The sequence below is a fragment of the Vipera berus genome (assembly GCF_964194415.1).
Source record: "Vipera berus genome assembly, contig: HAP1_SCAFFOLD_558, whole genome shotgun sequence".
NCBI classification, from domain to species: domain Eukaryota; kingdom Metazoa; phylum Chordata; class Lepidosauria; order Squamata; family Viperidae; genus Vipera; species Vipera berus.
Window position 1 is genome coordinate 3,348 of NW_027673231.1, and position 10,863 is coordinate 14,210.

Here is a 10,863-nt window from a genome sequence, read left to right on the forward strand (position 1 = left end):
CTGATTGACTGCCTCCTGCGTCGGGCGTCCTTGAACAGGGCCAGCTGTGGGTCATCTTCATCCATGCTGTCAGGCTCACACAGCTGGGTCTGCATCGTGACCAGGTGAGAGGGGCCTGGCTGAGGGCTCTCATCAAGCTGTCCAATCCCCTCAGCAAGTTCTTAAACACCCCCCTCCTCCTCCTCCTCTGAGTCATCCGACCCAACTGCAGAACCCACAGGCTGACCCTGAATCACAACAGTGGTGAGTAAAACAAGATAATGTAGTGATGGATGTAAGGAAGTTGTTTTTTTTTAGGAGTAACATATATCAAGAAGAGAAAGTATAAGTGCCTGGTTTGAAACTTGTTCAGCGTGCTCTTTGAACCCAATCCAATTTGGAAAGGGTCTAAGAGGCCACATTTGCAAACGCTTTCTTTCTTTATTCTTTTCTTTATTCTTTTCAATTTTCTTTTCAATAAATCTTTGCCTTTGTTAACCAGACTTGTCTTCGAGTTGTGAGTATCAGATTTTGGGCTTTTAAATCTCACAATCTTGGCAACCAAACGTGGGGCTTCAAAGAGCCTCTAGGGAGGAGCTGTTCTCAGCAAAGTCCAGGGGCGCGCCTGTTGATTTCAACTGCCTGGAATTGTCTGAGATCTAGCTTCCCATTGCAGGCTCCGAGCCAAACTAAATTAACAATTCTGGTCTACAAAATCAAAGAATAGGAAAAAGGAAGAGAGTCAACAACTGAGGCCCAGGACCAGGTAACCCAGTGCACTGGCCCAGGTAAGAAACTTTTGCCCCGAAGGAGGGAAACACGCAATTGTACCTGAGTGGTCAGGAGAGCGATTGTGGGAGGTTTCTGCAATAAAGGCTGTGTGAGTGTGATGGGCTGTGTTCTGGGAACACTGGTAAGTCCAAAGCGAGTGCAGACCTGAAAGGTTGCATTTCCTTAACCCGCGAGGGGAAAGGACAGCCTGAAGGGAAGCGAACTGGTATTGAAAATTTTGAGTGGCCATAAGATCGAGAACCTCAGGGAACCATAATCAGGGAAACTCTCAAAGAAGATGGGCAATTGTTGTAGTTGTTGTTGTAAACCTAAAGAAAAGAAAATTCAAAGAAATAAAAGCAAGTTTTTCTTCTATCTTTTTCTTTTAATCTAGCTCTTTGGACTATTCAATTCCCTTTGTCAAAGGTGAGGTGGGTGCTACTTTCCCCTCCCCCTTTACACCTGCAAAAGACCCCAGGTTCAAAATTCCTTTTAGTCTTTCCCCACTGTCTTTTGAAGTTGGTGGGATAAATTGGAGGTAACCATAAATGTTTTTCCCCCTTTTTAATTAAAAGGGAAGACCTGTTTTGGCCTAAAACCCCAAATTGATATGTGTGTTTTGTTTTGTTATATATATTTTTGGACATTTGGAACATTAAGCTTGGACTTGGAATGGTGAGAAAAATAGGAGATGTTTAAAGGGCCCTATAGAAACCATGTTCGGTTGAAATCACCTCATGATTTTTCTCACGGACAAGCCATATGTCTAAATAAATGTTTTAATAGTATCTGTGTATATATGTCTGTCTGTGTTGTTCTGTGTTATTTCCAAGACTTGGAAGAGGGTCAAAATCCTCTCTGATAACACCAAACAAATTTATTTAACTTATTTAACAATATATGGTTTGTCTGGAGAAAGTATGAAATGAAATTTTTGTATGTGAAATTGTTTATGCAAGCAGTCAGAATGGAAGTGAATGAGTTAATTTGTTGATATATAAATGTGTGTTAGCCTTCAAACATCACTCACCCCCACCAGTCCCAGGCTGTGAAAGGAATAGTAAATTGCAGATTTTATTGTTGTAAAAGTAAATAAAAAAAACAATGAGACAAGTTTCATGGACAATGTGTGAGAAAATTTATGGAAAATGCATGTGAAGGAGAGCAAAAAAATTTTTTAGTGGTGAGATTTTTGTAAAATTTCTTTTACTCTTTTTCTCCTGTCTCTTTCTCTTCCCCCCTCCCCTGTTACTTTAAGAGAGAGAGAGAGAGAGAGAGAGAGAGAAAAGAAAGGCCGGCTGGTCATTTTAACCTTTTTTTTTCTCTGCTTAGAATTCCAGTATGAGGAAGTGGGGGTGGATGTGAAATGTAATGCCCACTCTTGCAGTTTCAGCTTGCATTTTTTTTTCCCACTGCTTGACGGTATTGAAGCCATAGATGTAATATCTCAACTGGAGCCCGAGGTTCAAGATGTAAAGTATGCCCTATCTTTACCCAGTCCTGTAACCGGAGCGTCCCTCACTCCGGATTGTTGTTGTTGTTAGCTGCGAAGTCGTGTCCGACCCATCGCGACCCTATGGACAATGTTCCTCCAGGCCTTCCTGTCTTCTACCATCTTCTGGAGTCCATTTAAGCTCACACCTACTGCTTCAGTGACTCCATCCAGCCACCTCATTCTCTGTCGTCCCCTTCTTCTCTTGCCCTCGATCTTTCCCAGCATTAGGCTCTTCTCGAGTGAGTCCTTCCTTCTCATTAGATGGCCAAAGTATTTGAGCTTTAGCTTCAGGATCTGGCCTTCTAAAGAGCAGTCAGGATTGTTCTCCTCTAGGACTGAACGGTTTGATCGCCTTGCAGTCCAAGGAACTCGTAGGAGTCTTCTCCAGCACCATAGTTCAAAGGCCTCAATTCTTTGGCGCTCAGCCTTTCTTATGGTCCAACTTTCACTGCCATACATTGCAACTGGGAAGACCATAGCCTTGACTATACGCACTTTTGTTGACAGGGTGATGTCTCTGCTTTTTAGTGTGCTGTCTAGATTTGCCATGGCTTTCCTTCCCAGGAGCAAGCGTCTTTTAATTTCTTGGCTACAGTCCCCATCTGAAGTGATCTTGGAGCCCAGGAAAATAAAATCTGTCACTACCTCCATTTCTTCCCCATCTATTTGCCAGGAATTGAGAGGGCCAGATGCCATGATCTTGGTTTTCTTAATGTTAAGTTTCAACCCAAGTTTTGCACTCTCCTTCTTCACCCGCAACAAGAGGCTCTTTAGTTCTTCTTCACTTTCTGCCATTAGAGTGGTATCATCTGCGTATCTTAGGTTGTTGATATTTCTTCCAGCAATCTTAATTCCAACTTTTGATTCATCTAGCCCTGCCTTTCTCATGATGTGCTCTGCATATAAGTTAAATAGGCAGGGCGACAGTATACAGCCTTGCTGGACTCCTTTCCCAATTTTGAACCAATCAGTGGTTCCGTGTCCAGTTCTCACTGTTGCTTCTTGACCCGCATATAGGTTTCTCAAGAGACAAATAAGATGGTCTGGTACGCCCATCTCTTTAAGGACTTGCCAGAGTTTGTTATGATCCACACAATCAAAGGCTTTAGCATAGTCAATGAAGCAGAAGTAGATGTTTTTCTGGAACTCCCTAGCTTTCTCCATGATCCAGCGTATGTTAGCAATTTGATCTCTAGTTCCTCTGCCTCTTCGAAATTCTGCCTGTACTTCTGGTAGTTCTTGATCCACATACTGCTGAAGTCTAGCTTGTAGGATTTTAAGCATGACTTTACTAGCATGAGAAATGAGTGCAATGGTGCGATAGTTTGAACATTCTTTGGCACTGCCTTTCTTTGGAATTGGAATGTAAACTGATCTTTTCCAATCCTGTGGCCACTGTTGAGTTTTCCAAATTTGCTGGCAAATTGAGTGTAGCACTTTTACTGCACTGTCTTTTAAGATTTTGAATAGCTCAGCTGGAATACTGTCACCTCCACTAGCTTTGTTGTTGCTCAGCTTTTCTAAGGCCCACTTCACTTCACATTCTAGGATGTCTGGCTCGAGGTCAGTGACCACCTCATTGTGATTATCTGGGACGTTAAGCTCATTCTTGTATAGATCTTCTGTGTAATTTTGCCACCTCTTCTTAATCTCTTCTGCCTCTGTTAGGTCCCTGCCATTTTGGTCCTTTATCATGCCCATTTTTGCATGGAATGTTCCCTTCATCTCTCCAATTTTCTTGAAAAGATCTCTGGTCCTCCCTATTCTATTGTTTTCTTCTATTTCTTTGCACTGTTCATTTAAGAAGGCATTCTTATCTCTTCTAGCTATTCTCTGGAATTCTGCATTCAATTGGGCATATCTATGTTTTTCTCCCTTGCCTTTCACTTTCCTCCTTTCCTCAGCTATTTGCAAAGCTTCTTCAGACAGCCATTTTGCTTTCTTGCATTTCTTTTTCTTTGGGATGGTTTTGGTTGCTACCTGTTGTACAATGTCGCGAACCTCTGTCCATAGTTCTTCAGGCACTCTGTCTATCAGATCTAATTCCTTAAATCTATTTGTCACCTCTACTGTATATTCAACAGGGATATGATTTAGTTCATACCTGAGTGGCCTAGTGCTTTTCCCTACTTTCTTCAGTTTAAGCCTAAACTTTGCAAGGAGAAGCTCATGGTCTGAGCCACAGTCAGCTCCTGGTCTTGTTTTTACCGACTGTATAGAGCTTCTCCATCTTTGGCTGCAGAGCATATAGTCAACCTGATTTCTGTGTTGACCATCTGGTGATGTCCATGTGTAGAGCCGTCTCTTGGGTTGTTGGAAAAGAGTGTTTGCTATGACCATCGTATTCTCTTGACAAAATTCTATCAGCTTGTGCCCTGCTTCATTTTGTACTCCAAGGCCAAACTTGCCTGTTATTCCAGTTATCTTTTGGCTTCCTACTTTAGCATTCCAATCTCCCATGATGATAAGGACATCATTTTTGGGTGTTAGTTCTATAAGGTGCTGTAGGGCTTCATAGAACCGGTCAATTTCATCCTCTTCAGCACTGGTGGTTGGGGCATAGACTTGGACTACTGTGATATTGAATGGTTTCCCTTGGATTCGAACTGAGATCATTCTGTCATTTTGAGGATTGTATCCCAGTATTGATTTTCCTACTCTTTTATTGACTATGAAGGCTACTCCGTTTCTTCTGAGGGATTCTTGCCCGCAGTAGTATACCTGATGGTCATCTGAATTAAATTCACCCATTCCTGTCCATTTTAGTTCGCTGATACCTAAGATGTCGATGTTCAGTCTTGTCATCTCTTGTTTGACCACGTCCAGCTTTCCTTGATTCATGGATCTTACATTCCAGGTTCCTATGGAGAAAAAATCTTTACAGCATCGGACTTTCCTTTCACCACCAGACACATCCACAGCTGAGCGTCCTTTCGGCTTTGGCCCAGTCGCTTCATTCTTTCTGGCGCTACTAGTACTAGCCCTCTGCTCTTCCCCAGTAGCATATTGGACGCCTTCCGACCTGAGGGGCTCATCTTCCAGCGTCATATCGTTTTGCCTTTTGGTACTGTCCATAGGGACAGTAAGACGGACCCAAGACGGACAGGTCATAGCTGAGAGTTCTGACAAAACGTGATCCACTGGAGAAGGAAATGGCAACTCACTCCAGTAACTTTGCCATGAAAACCCTATGGACAGTACTCACTCCGGATACCAAAGACAATTTTTCCCTATCTCTCCTATGAGCTTCCTTATCTCTGCCACAGGTGCTTTAAGCCCTGAATTTTGTAGCAGGAAGGTAAATTCCTCTACACATTGTTGCTGCTGATGAGATAGATTGCAACCCGTACTTACCTTTGTAGAGTCCCATAGGACGAAGGTACCTTTGGGGTCTATTCCAGACAAAGGTAAATATGTTGAAAGTTGCTCCCCTGGAGGGAGGGCTCCCTGTTCCAAATCTCTTTTCGTTGGTTTGTTTGTTTTTAAAGATTTATTGTCCCTGTTCGGGCGCCATAATGTGGGGATTCAGAGACCAGTCAACGCAGGGTGTCCCAAATATGTCTGTCTGCCTACACAGGGTTTATTGTATTTATACAGTTAACAAGCAGGAAACTACGCACAGCAAAAGCATTGTTTATTGGTGTACTCCCTAGTCAATCTTAGAGAACATCCAAACTTCCCAAGCCAGGGCAGAGTCTTCCTTATCTTAGCTGGTTCCTTGCAGTCCTTGACAAAGCTAATTGGAATGAGCTCATAGACATGTGGATAACAGATACTGGGCAGGCAGTATTCTGCACATGGTCCCTTCATATCCTTTTTTTAAAAAAAAAATATTGAATTTATTATTTAAAACATTGGACACGGTGAGAACGGACTGACATACCTTCTTGTCTACATTATTTTTAAAATTTACATATATATACACATAAGATACACTTAAAATACATATCAGTTATATATAATAATACAGTATCTAGAGCAATCAACCAATCTATAAATTCCAATGGAGACCTTCCTTTTGTTCCCACCAGAAATAAAACTTATTCCAGATTTTATAGTAGCCTGATTGATCTTTATTCTTAATTTCCAGAGTTAATTTGTCCATTTCTGTGCACTCCCAAATTTTCTTTATTACCTCGTTTTCTACCGGTATTTCACTCCTTTTCCAATTCTGGGCAAATGACATTCTTGCTGCCGTAATAATATGAATCATCAGATACAACTCTTCTTTGGAGTATTTCTCTTTTATTATGCCCAATAAGAAAAATTCTAGACTAAACTCAACTTTTCGTCTTAGTATTTCTTTTAGCCAAGTCCAAATCATTTGCCAATATCTTTGAGTCTTGCTGCAAGATCACCATGTATGAAAATATGTGCCTATTTCTTCGGAGCATTTCCAACATTTAGGAGATACTGTCTTATACATTTTGACTAAGCGTGCTGGGGGAAGATGCCATCAATAGAACATTTTAAATAAATTTTCTTTGTAGGCTGAGGCCAGAGTTATTCTTTTATTTCTGTCCCAGAGCATTTGCCATGTGTCAAGATCAATGCCATGTCCCAAATTTTTGGCCCAAGTCAACATATGGTCCTTCACTTGTTCCTCAAACAATTTATATCCCAAGAGCAAATTATATAATTTATTTATCTGTTTATTATCTGGCCCCAATAATATTTTATCCAAAGCAGTTTCCTGGGTAATCCCCCATTCTTTTTTATCTTTCCCGAATCTTGATTGAATCTGTAAATAGGCCCACCAATCTAGTTTTATCCCTTGTAATTCTAATTCATTTCTGGATTTCAATTCCCCCTCATTATTCATGATGCCCTTATATGAAATTTTGTTATCCAAGTTAAATAGATTTGGATAGACAATCACTTCGAGGGTGGATAGCCAGACCTGTACTTTAGTATAGTTATAATTTCTGATTTTATTCCAAATGTTAAATAGTGCTTGCCTAATCCAATGTTTTTGAAAATGTGAAAATAATCCTTGTTTTTCATTCCATAAAAAAGCATGCCAACCAAATTGTAAGTCATGGCCTTCTAAAGTCAGTAATCTTGTATTTTTCAGAATTATCCATTCTCTAATCCAATTTAACGCCGCGGCATGGTAATATAATTCCCAGACTGGCAATCCAAATCCCCCGGTTTTCTTTGTGTCCTGCAAATATTTCATTTTAATTCTTGGTTTTTTCCCTTGCCAAATAAAATTTAATGACAGTTTGTTCAAGTTTTGGAAAAATTTTGAATCAAGTTGGAACAAGAACAAGATTTTAGGCAAGACGTTCATCTTAATCACCACAATTCTCCCCAATAATGAAAGGTTCAAGTTTCTCCATCTTTCCAAATCACCTTTTATTTGTTTCACTATTTTATCGTAGTTATCTTCTTTAAGTGAAGTGCATCTAGCCATGATATTGATTCCTAAGTATTTTTTTTTACTATTTCTATGTCCATAATTCTAGCCAAGTTTTCTTTCTGTTAGTCATATTTTTAGCAATCATCTTAGTCTTATGTCTATTTATTTTCAACCCAGCGACTTCACCATATTTAACTAATTCTTCCAATAATTTTGGTCCTGAATGTTGTGGGTCCTCCATGATAAAGACCAGATTGTCCGCAAATGCTTGAAATTTAAAAGTTTCCTTTTTAATATCTAATCCTTTTATCTGTGGTTCATTTCTAATTATTCTCGTTAGAACTTCTAGTGTCAATATGAACAGCAGTGGAGATAAGAGGCAACCTTGCCGTGTTCCCTTTTGTATTTGAAATTTCCTAGATGTTTCCCCATTAATAATTACTTTTGCTTCCTGGTTAGTATAGATTGCCCTTATTGTATTTATAAATTTTTCAGCCATAGCCATATAATTAAGTTGTTGATATAAAAATGACCATTTAACATTATCAAAGGCCTTCTGGGCATCTAAGAATAGTAACGCCAACTGTTGTCCACTGTGTAGTTCATAATATTCTAACTTCTCCCTTCTCCCCATCTAGTCCAACCCCTGCATGGGATGGGGGCTGCCTGGGGGCCACAGGGGGAGCCTGCCCAGAGCCCCCCTGGATGAAGAAGGCAGGAAGCACCCCCCGAACTCCCCCCTGACCTGCCTGGGGAGAGACACAGCCTGGGAGGCCCGTCAGCTCCACTGGCCTGGATGCGGGGCGGGGGGGAGGAAGACGGGACTGCTCGCTCCCCTTCCAAAAGAAAACCTTCGCTACTGCACAGACGCCAAATGGATTATAGATGGAAGGACGACACCAATCGGTCGCTCTGGCGAGGACGGCGATTCACAACAGGACTCTTAGGGGCGGTCACTTCAAGAAAAGAGAAAGAGCTCCCAGGAAAAGGGTGTGCAGAGAAGTCCCGCCTCCACTTCTGGGAACGAATAGAACTGAGGCACCTATTAGACCTGGCCGCGGACGGGCTGGGAGCCAGGTAGGGCGCAAGGGATGCCGGGAGTTGCAGTCTGAGAGGCTCTCTGGTGCAGGAAGGGGGTAGGGGGAGCCCGAGGCTTGGTCTGCTGGGACGGGCGCTGGGTAGGAGGCCTGCTTTGAAAGTCTCACTGAGAGGCCGAGGCTTCGGCCGTCTTCCCCAGGCGGGCCGTGACTCTCCTCCGGGAAGGGACGAAGCCGTGACCCACCTCTCCTCCTCCCCATTCCCCCCTGCAGGAGTTCGGGCGAGCCCAGCAGAGGAAGGAAGGAGGCCCCACGGAGCAGCCCCGGGAGGAGACAGCGGGCAAGGCACGAAGGGATGAGCCAAGGGGGACTCCGCGAAAGGAGGCTGGCTGGAAGGTGAAGCAGGGAGCAGGAAACGAGCAGAGACTCCGAGACGGGCCTGGAGGGCGAAGGGTCCTTTTGGACAGGCGGGAAAAGCCACAGAATCCAGGAGGGAGGAGAGAAATATCAGTGCCCGGAATGTGGAAAATCCTTCAAAAGAAATGGAGATCTTAAACAGCATCTAAGAATCCACACTGGAGACAGACCTGGAGTGTGGAAAGACCTTTACTAAGAACAGTACCCTTTATATACATCAAAGAATCAACACAGGAGAAAAACTACATAAATGCCTGGAGTGTGGAAGGAGCTTCAGGCAGGCAGGACACCTTGATAGACATCAAAGTATCCACTCAGGAGACAAACCACATAAATGCCCGGAATGTGAAGAATCCTTCAAAAGGAGATCTTAAAAAGCATCTAAGAATCTACAGTGGAGAGAAAGTGTATGAATGTCCAGAGTGTGGAAAGAGCTTCAGTTGGAGGAGCAGCCTTTATATACATCAAAGGATCCACACAGGAGAAAAACCTTATGAATGCTTTGAGTGTGGAAAGAGCTTCAGGGATAGTAGCACCTTTTGTGTTCATCAAAGAATCCACTCAGGAGAGACACAGCATAAATACCTGGAGTGTGGAAAGAACTTCAGAGGACCACCCTTTATAGACATCAAAAGATCCACTCAGGTGAAAAACCACATAAATGCCTGGAGTGTGGAAAGAGTTTTACTGAAAGTGGTGGTCTTTGTAAACATCAAAGAATTCACATAGGAGAAAAACCATATTTCTAGAGTTCGTGTGTCAACATTTTACTGTTCCCTTTATTGCTACTCTCTGTTTAATGATTCTACTATTCTGCGATGCCTAATAGTTGAATTTGAATCTTACACACTTTTCAAGGGGTACGTAATCTTATGAGTAGAAGTGTATTCAATTCCACAAACTCGTATCACAATTTCTTCTCATTGGTGAGATTTCATTTTGAGATTCAGAAGCTGCTACTGGAATGTTCTGAAGAAACTTAGCAATTTCCATTGTGCCCACGGTTCTTTCCATGGGCCTGGAAATCAGACCCTTCTGGGTTAATTTTCCCCTTGAAATAGGACTCTCGCCTCTTCCGTACCTTTTGGCACACTCCCTCCTTCCACACAGAGAACAAACTACACTCTTGGTTATTACTTAAGGGATAAAGGTAAAGGTAAAGGTTCCCCCGCACATGCGTGCTAGTCGTTTCCAACTCTAGGGGCCGGTGCTCATCTCCGTTTCAAAGCCGAAGAGCTTGTCCGAGGACGTCTCCATGGTCATGTGGCTGGCATGACTAGACGCCAAAGGCGCACAGAACACTGTTACGAACGTTCTCCTTTGAATACAATGCTTTTAAATGGTTATGTTATTATGGGATGTTTCAATTACTGTCCACGTTTCTGATGTAACAGGATTTCTTCCATCCAATGAACTATTCTTTTGTACTTTTTCTTCTGTATGTGTCCTGTGCTCCTCTTTTCATTAAGGCAGGGGTGTCAAACTCAATTTCATTGAGGGCCGCATCAGCATTGCGGTTGCCCTCAGAGGGCCGGGTGGGTATGGCCTGGGTGGGCGTGGCCTACTGGGTGGGCATGGCTAGAGTGCATATGGCCTACTGGGTAGGCGTGGCCACCTCTACATCGTTGGCATCAAGGGTGCCTATGGGGGCCTGGGCAGGAGTGGGACAGATCTAAGGGTCTCTGGCAGAAGGAGGGTCTCTGGGCCAGGGCCAAGGCAGTGGGGGCTGTTCCCTCACTGTTTCCAGGATGGCTTCGCGGGCCACATAAAATCACTCCGTGGGCCGGATCCGCCCCCCGGGC

The 10,863-nt window shown here is 43.0% G+C and overlaps 1 long non-coding RNA gene across 1 annotated transcript; it reads left to right on the top strand.

Moving 5' to 3' along the window:
* The first annotated feature begins 213 nt into the window (after window positions 1–213).
* LOC308679434 lies at window positions 214–10,459 on the top strand. Its single transcript, XR_014028773.1, has 3 exons — window positions 214–243; window positions 8,246–8,684; window positions 8,918–10,459. It is a non-coding gene; the product is annotated as an uncharacterized lncRNA (long non-coding RNA).
* The last annotated feature ends 404 nt before the right edge of the window (window positions 10,460–10,863 follow it).